This window comes from Dendrobium catenatum, unplaced genomic scaffold (assembly GCF_001605985.2).
Source record: "Dendrobium catenatum unplaced genomic scaffold, ASM160598v2 fragScaff_scaffold_1022, whole genome shotgun sequence".
NCBI lineage: Eukaryota > Viridiplantae > Streptophyta > Magnoliopsida > Asparagales > Orchidaceae > Dendrobium > Dendrobium catenatum.
In genome coordinates this window covers 1,401,460-1,414,780 of record NW_021319484.1, presented here as the reverse complement: position 1 = coordinate 1,414,780, position 13,321 = coordinate 1,401,460, and the positions used below count along the sequence as shown (strand labels likewise).

At 33.8% G+C, this 13,321-nt stretch overlaps 1 long non-coding RNA gene across 2 annotated transcripts in view; it reads left to right on the top strand.

Annotated features, from left to right (window-relative positions):
- The window catches only part of LOC110099398, a 28,451-nt gene extending 19,858 nt beyond the window's left edge, over window positions 1–8,593 (top strand). For both annotated transcript variants that reach the window (XR_003701822.1, XR_003701823.1), the window contains exon 3: window positions 6,323–8,593. This is a non-coding gene — a long non-coding RNA (uncharacterized LOC110099398). The remainder of the gene's footprint in view (window positions 1–6,322) is intronic.
- The last annotated feature ends 4,728 nt before the right edge of the window (window positions 8,594–13,321 follow it).

Here is a 13,321-nt window from a genome sequence, read left to right as displayed (position 1 = left end):
CTACCTTCAATCCTTCATTAATGGGAAGATTCAATGGTTTTCAAGTTTCTTTCTCTATGCTACACTCTCTTTATATGTATATGATTCAATTGTTTTAAATTTTTATAACAGTTTTATATACCTTCCTACACAACAACAACAACAACATCAAGCCTTTGCCCACTACGTGGGGTTGGCTACATGATTCCTTTTTCGTCATTATGTCCTGTTAAAAATCAAATTCTCATTTAAATATAATAAAGAAAGGTCATTTCTTATATTTTCGAACCAAATCTTTTTAGGTCTACCTCTACCTATCTTAACATAAGTCAATTATAAATCCGCAACTTTCCTAATCGGGTCATTGGAAGGCATCCGTTTAATGTGACCAAACCATCTAAGGCGACTCTCTCTAATCGTATCTTTCACTGGAGCTATTCCAACCTTTTCACGTCGTATACTATCTCTAAGGGTAAAGCCACTCATCCATCTAAGCTTCCTCATCTTTGTAACACTTAACTTAGTATTATGCTTCTCTTTTAATGGCCAACATTCAGCACCATAAAGCATTGCAGGTCTCACCACCATCTTATATAATTTTCCCTTAATTTTGAGGGGGACTTTTCTATCATATAACAAGCCCGATGCATTCCTCCACTTCAACCTCCAACTTGAATTCTGTTGATAATATCCCCATCTATTTCACCATCACTTGAACAATAACAAATTTTCAAGAGAAGTGCTGAGGAGAGTTTTAGAAAGAAAAGAATTAGTAATGTCTATATTTAATTCATTCAGGATATGTATACAAGAGTTTTAATTTGTGCTTGAACACAAGGTGGTTTGATCAAGTAATTTTCTATTTTAGTTGGATTATATGAAGGATCAATGTTAAGCTCATATCTTTTCTTCTTTAGTCATGGATGTTATTTCTAGACTTCTGGAAGGGGATGTACCTTCGTGTATGTAACACATGCATATTAGAATATGTACTTGAGCGAGGTCCTAATGATGTGGCTTATTTTTAGAATTAATGGCTAGTAGTTATTTTCAAAAGTCAAAACTTGCTAGTTACTGGTATTTTTCTCAATAATGTAATCATCGTGATATCTGTTGGTAGAACTGAGCTGGTGATTGCCAACTAGTGACTGATCTTCTGGAACCCCAGGTTTCCTTATACTCTTTTTGCAATGACGAACATCAAGGATGACTTGAAAATTCTCAAGCAACCGATGTTATGATCATCTCTATTTATGCTTCAGTTTGGAGGGCTTTTAGAAAGCTGGTTGTTTGTTTATTCATGTTGGAATTCAATAGCCATATTGTACTATCTCTTTCTCTTCTGAAGCAAGTTTCAGATATATATATATATATATATATATATATATATATATATATAATTGCTCAGTGTATATCTTACTGGCAATCTAAGTGCAATACCTTTCATTTTGCATTACCTTACAAATTTAAGAGCCTCCGTTTCCATTCTATTTCTTTTGCATGTTGGAGAATTTTCTCACAATCTGTCCATATGAATTGGAAATTTTAATTGCACGGATGGAGGATTATTTTTTTCATTTACAGATGGAAAACCTGGCAGTTGCCTCATCTCCGCCTTGAAATACAATTAAGAAGTCCTAATCAAATGGCATTTTCAAGATTAGCGGTATACCATGAACTTGTTGTTGCTGCGATAATCTCTTGTATGAGTGAAAGTTGTGAGGTCAACGATGGTGATAATTTAGAATTTAGCCATTTACTAATTATTTCTCCATGCATCTAACATCTTTTTAGTTTTCAAAATAATATTAAAAAGTTTAGATAGTCAAGAAACTCCATCTCCTAAGCATTTCTACACCTCTATTGAAATATCATAAGGTCAAACAGCTTTTTTCATACTTCAATTTCTTTAAATCCAATATAACTTTAGTTTTACTAATATGTTGATAAAAACAAAAATCTTTAATTTCATTTAGGATGTTATGGTCACTAAAATCAACCATATTCTCGCTATCTTCATCGAAAAGTTTAGCAAAATATCTTAGTCATCTTTGTTGAATATCTTCTTCTAATAAATCCACTTTTTGATCTTCATCCTTAATGCACGCCACTTGAACTGAATTCTCACTACTCAGTTGATGGAGTTTAATATTTTTGCTTTTTAATATGGAAATCCTATCAGTTGCCTCATTTTCATCATGACATAAAATTAAGAAGGCATAAATATATGGCAGTTTTAAAGATTTGTGCCACAAATATAACTTGTAGTGTGTTGAAATTATTTCTTCTTTGAGTAAAAAGCTTCTCTAATAGTTTTATGTCATGGATTCCTTGTCATTCTCTGAGCCTTTTTCTTTCATTATCTTCTTCTTCTTCTTCTTCTTCTTCTTCTTCTTCCTCCTTTTTGGTTCATGATCCTTTTGTTTGAGTTTGTTTTGGAGGAATTAGCGGAAAAGGAATATTGTTTACCTAATTGACGCTTGCTCTCCTTAATCACCATATAAATTCAAGTGCCCTTTCTCCAATCTATTTTTAATGCATGTTGGTGGAATCAGTGTCTCTTGCTGTGAAAAGGGAAATAAATTCTTTGAAGAGATATATAAATTTGTTTTTTAGATACAAATACTATCAGTAGCTTCATGTTCTCCAAGAAATATATTTACGAAGGCCATATCATTTGGCATTTATGAAGGTTAGTGCAATACTCATAACGAGTAATAGTGTTGTGATTATTTCTTTAAGAAGTTAAAAAAATTGTGGGGAAGATTATGATGATGATAATGATTTAGATTTTAGCTGGGTCGTGTTGTGCTTCTGTTAGTATCTCTATGTTTCCTATGGTATAAAATGTATCGATGATCGAATATGAGCTATTTATTAATAACAATTTTTTATGACAATTTTATATAATAGGGGATTTGAAGTTTTATATAACAAATGAGGATTCTCTCTCTCTCAACTCTTAAGATATACATACATGCTCTTGTGTTGTTTGCTAGTTTTGCATGTACATACAAAATGTTTTTGCTGGTAACAAGGAACTGTTGTTGGATCCTAATATTTTTGTTGCAATTTATATGAAGGTATTCTATAAATTCAATTTATATCAGAGGAAAGTAGTTTGTAATTGTTATCAAGTTCTTTGTTTTATGCAGTATCAGATGATCCCTAATTCATTTTTTGCAAATAATACGCTCTCTCTCTATGTTTCTATATATCTAGATATGTAATGGAAAAAAGTGGTCAGTTTCTTACTTGCAAACTAAATGATGCAGAATCTTCTTATTAATTACTTTATAAGTTCAATTGTTTTTCTCGTTTCTAATTTTTATGTATGCTGATACATCTCACAGTCTATTGTCATGAAAAGGAAAAATGAAATTGCATTGACAGGGTTTAATATTTTTGGTTTTTTTTTTTTTTATGGAAATCCTATCAGTAGCCCATTTTCATCATGCAATAAAGTTAGAAGGCCTAAATATATGAAAGTTGCAAAGATTTGTACCACAAATATAACTTGTAGTGTGTTGTGATTATTTCTTCTTTGAGTAAAAAACTGAGAGGGCTATGATGATGATGATGATGATTTAGAATTTAGCCTGAATATTGGCTATGTTTCCTATGGTATGACTTTCTGGATGGCCTGGAGTTTCTCAGGCAACCACAGTTGACATTACAATGGAAGTCAAGCATTGCGAAGCTTCTCTACATTGAAATACAATTAAAAAGTCCTATTCATATGGTAATTTTCAAGATTAGTGGCAATACACATAACATGCCTTGTGTGTATCTGTTTTATCAGTGAGAAGTTTTGAGGGAAATGATACAACAACAACAACAACATCAAGCCTTTATCCCACTACGTGGGGTCGGCTACATGAATCCTTTTTCTCCATTGTGTCCTATTAAAAGTCAAATTCTCGTTTAAATCTAATAAAGAATTTAGCTATCAACTGCATATGACTGCTATGCGATGTTCCTATATATATATTTTTTATATGGCATGTCTGTATGGCCCGGAGGCTCTCAGGCAACTGCTACGCCCATTAGCATGGCAATTTACCATTAGCATGACAATTAAGTTATAAATCTCCACTTGTCATATGTAAGGATTTATTGGCATGCGAGCCTTCTTATTTTTGCTCTTTTCTTCTTTGTCTTCCTATTCTTGCTCAATAATCTTGAAGCTTAGCTCTTTCAGTTGCTGAGCCGAGCTCCCTAATTATCTCTTCATTAATAAACCCCCCCTCCAACTTCTGTTGCTGTGACTGTTACAAATTATCCATTATCGGTTCTTGCTGCTTAGTTTTGCTACTTTTCTCTGGCCACTGGATGATGAATTAATCATGGAAAGGCTGTGACCGTTACTGCTAACAATTGACAATTTGGCCATAGATAATTCTTCCTCTACTCTAGCAGAGAGGCATCAAGGATGGCATTGATATATCATCAAAAATTTATCTAGATCGTGCACAAATCTCGAGGCAAAATTGAGTTGGAAACTTCCGAAATTAAATGCAGAATCATATGAACTCTAATTTTAGCAAACTTATAGTCAAACTTAACATGTGAAAAAGACAAACCCAACGACACCAAATTCGTTGTAATCCGAGAGCTCATATGGGTCTAAATTGAAGGCCTGAAGTACATTTGGAAGGTTCAAATCATAAATTGGATAACCAAATGGTTTCCAAATGTGACATGCTTATAGTCGAATTGAGTGTCTCGAGAAAACGAATCCAACGAGCCTAAGATCAAAGATATTCAAATGCCTAATAAGTGGTCCACGATCAAGGGGATCAATATCGGTCGTCCATTCAAACCACTCTCAACATACCCATACCCTTGACCTATCTCTTATTTAATGGCCATGCTACTTCCAGAAAACTATATATAGACCCTTCATTTCTCATGGAAGGGGGAAGGGAAGCAAGGAATAGAAGGAAGAGAGAAACTAGAGTTCTCTTGCTACCAGACTCCTCGACCAACGTCGGACCACTGACCGTCATCCAACTAACTACGGAATTTTCCCCTGCCTACTGACTAACGCTTGACTTTTGTCCAGCCACCAACTGACTTTCACCCAGCTTCCAATTTTTGTTGGACTTACACCTGACCACCAATTGATGTTGGACTTCTGCCTGACCACTGACTGGCGCCGGAGTTTTTAAAAGTTGTAAAGGGGTAGTGTAAGAAATTTTGATATCAAAGGAGATCTTTTGCAGCGCAATAATTTCTCTTACATCTTTCTCCTGCTCTTTTATTGGTTGGATACCGTAGAGGCGTGCTGATGATTCCAGCGTATGCTTTTCTCCTCTCTATTTCCCTTAATGGCCTATAATGTCCGAAGCCCTCGTCTTTCTTTCCCAAATCAATTCCCCCTAAATTCAAGAAACCGTCGACTATATAGAATCGAGGAAGTCTCGATGGGATTTCCCTGGAGAAGACAGCGGGCTGTTTCTGTAGTATTGTTTGGCTTAAGTCATGTCCAACTCCGGCTTCCAAACTGCATCTTGAGGCAACTATTTTTGCATTTTAATGGTTGTTTAATGTGACAGATTGGCGTGGAAGCTTGCTTTCAAGTATCCTTGTTAATTTTTGTCTGCCTTAATCGGCATTACATATCAAAGGAGGGCTTTTAAATACTAATGGTGACTTTCTTCTCACAATGCTCTTTATTTTTGGGGGTCTGTAGTATTTTTGAAACTGTCATTTTTGCTGATTGGCTTAAGTCATGTTCAACTCTGGCTTCCAAACTGCGTCTTGAGGTAACTATTTTAGCATTTTAATGGTTGTTTAATGTGACAGATTGGCGTGGAAGCTTGCTTTCTAGTATCCTTGTTAACTTTTGTCTGCCTTAATGTGCATTGCATATCAAAGGAGGGCTTCTAAATACTAATGCTGACTTTATCTTCTCACATTGCTCTTTATTTTTGGGGGAGTGAAGCATTATTCTCAATGCTATTATATGATATTTCCTATTTTTGTGATCTGAAATCTTTTGATGTTCTGCAGCTTATGAGGCAGTGACAGCTGCCATTAATATGTTGATTCATGCTTGGCTATCAGTAGAAAGCTTCTCTACTTGCCTTGATGCATTTTGCTATCATCTGGCCCCCTTTGCCTGTTATTGGTCTCTCGTTCTTGTTTTTTTTTTGGGACATTTAGGCCATTTAAGGCAAACTCACACACACAACGCATACACAGACTCGAACCTTAGACCTCTTAGTTGGAAGCCTTAGCTCTCAACCAATAGACTAAGGAGAGTTGTGTTCTCGTTCTTGTTCTTTACTTCTGAAATTTTTTCAGTCCTTTTGGGTTCTGAATGTTTCATAATGCGCAGGGTTGGTACCGTCTTCTCTCTAAAGTTCTTATAACATTCCCGTTTTGGTTAGTTGCTGATGCATATTTGCATCGGATCAGCACATGAGATTGTGTATATTCAGCTCCTCTCTCCCCTTTCATCCTTGAGCGTCCATTATGTTACAACCCCTTGTCAGCTTTCATTTTATTTATTACAAGCTGTTTCCATTTCAAGTCTTCAATCCACCTTTTACCCGGACCATGCAATGCTTCAGCTGTAGAGAGAGAAAGAGTAATGGGGTAAAATATTGAGGAAGGAATGACTTTCCATTGTGGAAAGAATGATGAAAAGAGATTTTGACACATAGTTGCAGGGGAGGACTTAGCCCGCGCGCATGCTGGGGCGAGCCAAACAGATTGGTCAAAGATCTCCTCTAAAGGATTTGGCCGCTCTACTTAACAGGGGCTTTGCATATCTGCTTGAAGGCAATTAACTCCTTTACCCTGGGAATGTCTTAATGGTAGTGTTGATAATGCCCAATATGCTTTCCTCGACACCCTTTGATTGTATTGATAAGTTATCTAGGATGGCCTTTGGTGGCAATTGATGTGGCCATCAGCTATTTACTCTTCTTTGGATAGGGCTGCAAACAAACCGAATCTAGCCGAGTATGTGAGTGCTCTTGTTTGAGTTCGTTTATTATCAGCTTGTTCAACTTTGGTTCGTGTTTGATTCGAGTTTTATTGTTAGTGTTCATGTTTGATTCGTTTAAATTAATGCATATTAATGTTCGGTTCGTTTAGTGCTTATCGAGCTTTAAACAAACAAGCCTTAACGAGCTATGTTACTAAACATATTTAGCAAATTTTTTTTTTAAATTATCAAACAACCGCATTCATGAACATGTCTAATGAGTATTCTTAAGCTATCAAATGAGCAATTTCATGAATATATATAACTAGTGTTTTCGAGCTATCAAATGAGCACGTTCACGAACAAACGATCTATGATTCATCTTATATATATTTATGAACAATTTGTTCAAGAATCAAGCTTTTATCGAGCTTCTTATCGTGCTTAATGTTGAGCTTGTTCACGAGCTTCAAATGATGTTGTTCGTGAACATAAATGAGCCAAACATATTAGTGTTCAAGCTTGTTTATTTAAGAATCGAGTATTTAAAATATTGTTCAAATTTGTTTGTTTGGTTAATTAAATGACCACAAAAGAGCTTTAATCGAGCCGAGCAACGATATATTGTCGAACGCTTGGTTCGCCTGCAGCCCTACTTTTGGATGCTTGGTCTACCACCTTTTTTACCTTTTATCTTACCTTCATTTTTGGGAAGATCCAACAGCTTTTAAACTCCCTTTCTCTACCCCACACTTTCTCTTTATATATATATATAAAATCAAGCATGAAACTTGATGCATATTTTAACTGGAATTTTCAAAATTAATTTCTGGACTATTATAACTCTGATTTCGGCAAACTTATAGCCAAACTGAACGTGTAAACCAAATGTATCTTATGACACCAAAAGCCTTGCTATCTGAATCTGTAGTGTAATTGAAAATTTCAGGATGTTAATTAGATAATTAAATGATCTTCAAATTTTAGATGATTAGTGTCAGATCGAGCATGTTGATGAGGCAAATCCAACTGACACAAGATTGCTTTATGTCGACAATATAAATGTACTTAAATGCTAAACAAATGTTCTATGAGCAAAGTAATCAATACAAGTTGAATGGAGTTTTCCATATATTTTTCATATTAATGGGATGAGACATTCATAAATATCTGTAACCATTGTGGAGCATGGGAAGGACTATCAAAATGGTGGGCATATTTTTACAATTAATGACTTATTGTTATATTCAAAACTCAAAACTTCCTTACTTGTATTCTGCTTTCCTCCATAATGTAATCGTCAATATTTCTCTTGGAAGAATTGTGCTGGTGATTGCCTCACCAATGAGTGACTGATCTTCTACAACCTAAGATGCTTATCTCATTTTGCAACGGCAAACATCAAGGATGGCCTCAAAATTTTCAGGCAACCAATGCTATTATTTTTCTTATATATGCTCGAGGTGAGTGTACTTCTAGAAAGCTGCTTTTTTGTGTGTTGGAATGAAAGTCATATTGTCCTCTCTCTCTTTCTTTCCTAAAGGACTGTGCAGTAACCATGGTTATTTGAGATGATCTGCATATATATGTGTGTATATTATAAAAAAAATGCTCAGCATATCTTACTGGCAACCCAAGTGACGCTATTTCTTCTTATTCATTACATTGGTAATTCAAGAGCCTCTATATCGATTCTATTTCTTATGCATGTTGGAAAACTGAAATTGGCCTGATAGGGGATAATATTTTTTATTTACAGATGCAGGGCCTGTAAGTAGCCTCTTCCCCACCTTAAAATACAATTAAAAAGGCTTAATCATTCGGCTATCTTCAAGATTAGTGACAATACACAACATGTGTGCTGTGATTATCTGTTTTATGTGTGAAATACTTTGAGCGCAATGATGATGTTTCTATTTTTCTTATTATATGGCTTGTTTGGATGGGCTGGAGCTTCTCAGGCAACCACATCTCCCATTAGCATGGCAATTTAAGTCTAGCATAGTTTCCTAACCGGGTAATCGGACGGCCGACATTTTGTGACCAAACCATGGTGACTCTCTCTAATCTTATCTTCCATTGGAGCTACCCAAACCTTTTCATTGATATGCTCATTTTGTATCATATCTCTAAGAGTAAGCCAATTATCCGCCTGAGGATTCTCATCTCTATAACACTGAACTTAATTTTATACTTCTCTTTTAATGACCAACATTCTGCACCATCAAGCATTGTAGGTCTTACCACCATCTTATAGAATTTCCCCTTAAGTTTGATGGGGACTTTTGAATCACACAACAAACCTGATGCTTTCCTCCACTTCAGCCATCTATTTCACGATCACTATGAATAATAGACCCAAGATTTCTAAAACGTGTACTCTTATTAATGACTTGATCGCCCGAAGTCAAAATCCCCTCATTGGATCTATTACTACTAAAATTATCCTCCATATATTTGGTTTTATATTTACTCAAATTAAAACCTTTAGACTGTAAGGTTGACCTCCATTATTCACGTTTACATTCAACTCCTCTAGTCTTATCAACAAGAAGAATATCATAAGCAAAAAGCATACACCAGGGTACAACGTCTTGCAAATGTCTAGTGAGAACATCCATCACTAAAGCAAAAAGATATGGGCTTGAGGCCAAAAAAAAAACTATTTGTGAGCATATACTTCTGCAAGTTTTGCTTATATCTCTCTCCGTCATGCCACAAAGCTAGGTTTTTTATTTTATAAATCTTGGCGCTATTTTTTTTCTTTTATGAGGTGGTGAGCAATATTATGAAAGTTCTTTTCAGCTACTGAATACTCTATTTTGTTATTCTGTGGAGCATATTTTTCTTCAAAAGAAAATATGGAATACAAATTTTGTTGAAGGTCATTAAGTCGTTTATAAGTTCAGGTTTCTGTCTCGATTCTAATTTTGAGATATGTTGATGCATCTCACAATCTCTTGCCATGAAAAGGAAAAATGAAATTGCATTGATGGGGTTTCATATTTTTGCTTTTTCATATGGAAATCCTATCAGTTGCCTCATTTTCACCTTGATATGAAATTAAGGAGGCATAATTATGTGACAGTTTCAAAGATCTGTGCCACAAATATAACTTGTAGTGTGTTATGATTATTTCTTCTTCGAGTAAAAACCTTATGGCGATGATGATGATGATGGTTAAGAATTTAGCCTGAATATTGCTATGTTTCCTATGTTATGGCTTTCTGGATGGCCTAGAGTTTCTCAGGCAACCATAGCTGACATTACGATGGAAATTCGAGCATAGTGAAGCTTCTCTAATAGTTCTGTCATGGATTCATTGTCATCTTCTGGAAAAATTATTCCGTCAAGTTACCTGACGTAGAGATACATCAGGTAGCCTATAATACGTAGCCACGTGCACTTATTCTTTTCCGCGCGGCCCGACGACCCGACCCGGAGCGGACCTGGGAGTTGGCGTACCTCGGTATTGCTAGGTATTGGTCCATTTTGCTCGACAAAAATGAAAAATACTATTCTATGAAGACCAATACCGAGCAATACCATATGTTTTTTGGATAGAGATACCATCAGTAGCTTCATCATCTTGTTATGAAGATTATTTCAATAATCATAATGGTTAAAATATGTTTGTTTATTAAATCAGTTTCCCTCCCCCTTGCTGTAATGACATAGACATAAGCTTCAATGGGCAACTTGTGCAGATGTGTCACGATTTTAGGTTTTTATGGCTCTAGCTGATCAAAGTGGAAGCTTTTTGTCAACTTTTTTGAAGTCTTAGCAAATCAATCTTGTTCTCATGCAGCTTACCTTGATTTGTTGGATGGCACAGAAGTACCAAAAAAAAAAAAAACTGTCGGTGACTGAATCCCAGCTGTGGTCTGTATTCCTGCTGGCTGGCAATTCTCCAAGCCTTGGAATTCCGGCAGTTGCACTTCAATAAAATATGGTTAAGGCTTACGAAGGTTTCGTTTGGGACGACTTTCTTACTGCTTTAAGAAGCAGCTATCTAGAACAAAAATTGTAGAAGAGAGTGATATAGCATAGTTTATAATTTGATTTTAATGTTTCTCAAAATTAGCTTGAAGTCATGATGGGTAGTTCCACTATTGAATATATGTATTTGTTGAGAGGCTTGATGGAGAAGCATAGATACAGTAAATGGGAGCTGCAAATGACATTTATTCATTTATTTAGAGTAAGCATATGATAAACTTTCACAGTGAAAGATAAGATGAGAGAGAGTTGCCTTAGATGGTTTGGGCACATTAAACTTGGGACTTTTGATGACCAAGTTAGGAAAGTTGAGGTATTAGATTTGACTTATGTTAAGAAAAGTAGAGGTAGACCTAAAAAGACCTGGGCTTCGTTTGGGACGGCTTTTTATTGCTTTCTAAAACGGAGTTTTAGTACAAAATTAAAAAATAAAGCCGTCCCAAACGAAGCCTTGGTTAGAAAATATTGAAAATGATCTTTATTTATTAGATTTAAATGAGAATTTGATTTTTAACCAGACACAATGGTAAAAAAGAATTCATGTAGCTGTCCTCACATAGTGGGACAAAGGCTTGATGTTGTTGTTGTTGTTGTATATGATAATCTTTCAAGATATGCTATGGAGAGTTCTAGAAAAGAAAATAATTTGTGATGCTTGTATTTAAGTCATTATGAGCAACATAATTCTTTTATTTTTCTCCGTTCCATTTGCTCACAGAAGTACAGAACCATACGTCTGATCATTTCATCTTTGCCTATTACTATTCTTTCTTCCCCACCGGTCGCGCCGTCTCTCTCTCTCTCTCTCTCTACACCATTTCTTTCTCTCACTAAACAGTCGTTAACTTGGTATCTTTTTGAAAAATTATTTGAAATTATTTGTGTTTTGAATTTATTTCAAAAATTAATAAATTTTTTAATTGAGACGTAGAAAATGTATGTGAAATTATGCAATTAAATTGCAAAATAATTCATGATATATATAGAAGTTAATTATGCATATTTTATTAGATTTTTATCATTTAAATTAAATTTAAATGAATTTTTAAATATTATAATTATTTTGTGATGAATAAAATATAAAAATTGACATACAATTACTCATCATCAAAATTTTAAGATCAAATCAATAAATGATTACAAAAAATATTTTTTGCAGAATTTAATTACAAAGAAATTTGCTCAATGAGTTTTTGATTGAATGGTTAACGGTACTTTTGTTGTATTTAAGATTAAATTATTATTAGATAAATATTAAAATCATATAAATATTTTTGCAATATAATTGTTGATCATGGGAAAAATTGATTCCTTTGATCATAAATCTTTTATTTAATATTTGATTTTTCTAATGACCTTATAATTGAATGATCATAAGCTCGTTTGGTTCTTCTCATAAAACCACTCGATTTGATTATAAGCTTGCAAGATGTAAAAATCGTTTATTCTTGTAATTAATATTTTGAATATTCCAAATATGTTTTCATTGCTTGATTTAAATTCATTTATATTTAGATCAAATCATCTATAATGTCGATATATTCATATATATCTTGATCATAAGCTTGTTGAATCGAAGTCCATGTCTCATTAATTTAAATTAAAAAATATCAATTCAAATATTATATTAAAATTTGCATTTTAATTTTTTTTTTACAAATACATATCAAATATTAATAATTTAATTATAGTCTAATGAGATCATATGCCTATATATTCATTATAGATGGTAAGAAATTTTAATTCATTAAAATTTTTTAATTATTATTCTTAAAAAGGGATGGAGAGAGAAATTAATGGAGGGGAAAAACTGTATTTATTTAAAAATTGGCACCCTCCTATTTATGAAATATTTAATCATATTGTAGCTTTTACTATGCCACCTAAAGCCTTCACATTTTATATAAATTTTTTTAAATTTTATTATTTTTTGTTCAACGTAATGATCAACTTCATTAATATTCTCTATAAAATAAAAAATATTAATAAATATCTTCATCTTTAATCTTTAAAAAGAAGTCTAAGTTGACTATCATACATAGATATGGAAATTTTCTATTAGTATAAGGAATTTAACACACTACTACATATTAAGCATTCAAAGTAAAATATTTGTAATAATTCATAAATAATCAATTAAATTTTATATTATTAATCTAAAAATTTCAACCAAAAAAAATCCGCAAACCTTGCATATTATCACATTGGCCCAACTTACGCGACTATGACTTTGGGCGAAAAAGTCATTAATAAAATACACAGTTTAGATATCTCAAGTCTATTGTCCAAAGTGATGATGAAATAAATGAAGATATTATTAGTAGAATTCAAGTTGGATGGTTGAAGTTTAGGAATGCATCAGACATGTTGTGTGATAGAACTGTACCTCTCAAATTTAAGGGAAAA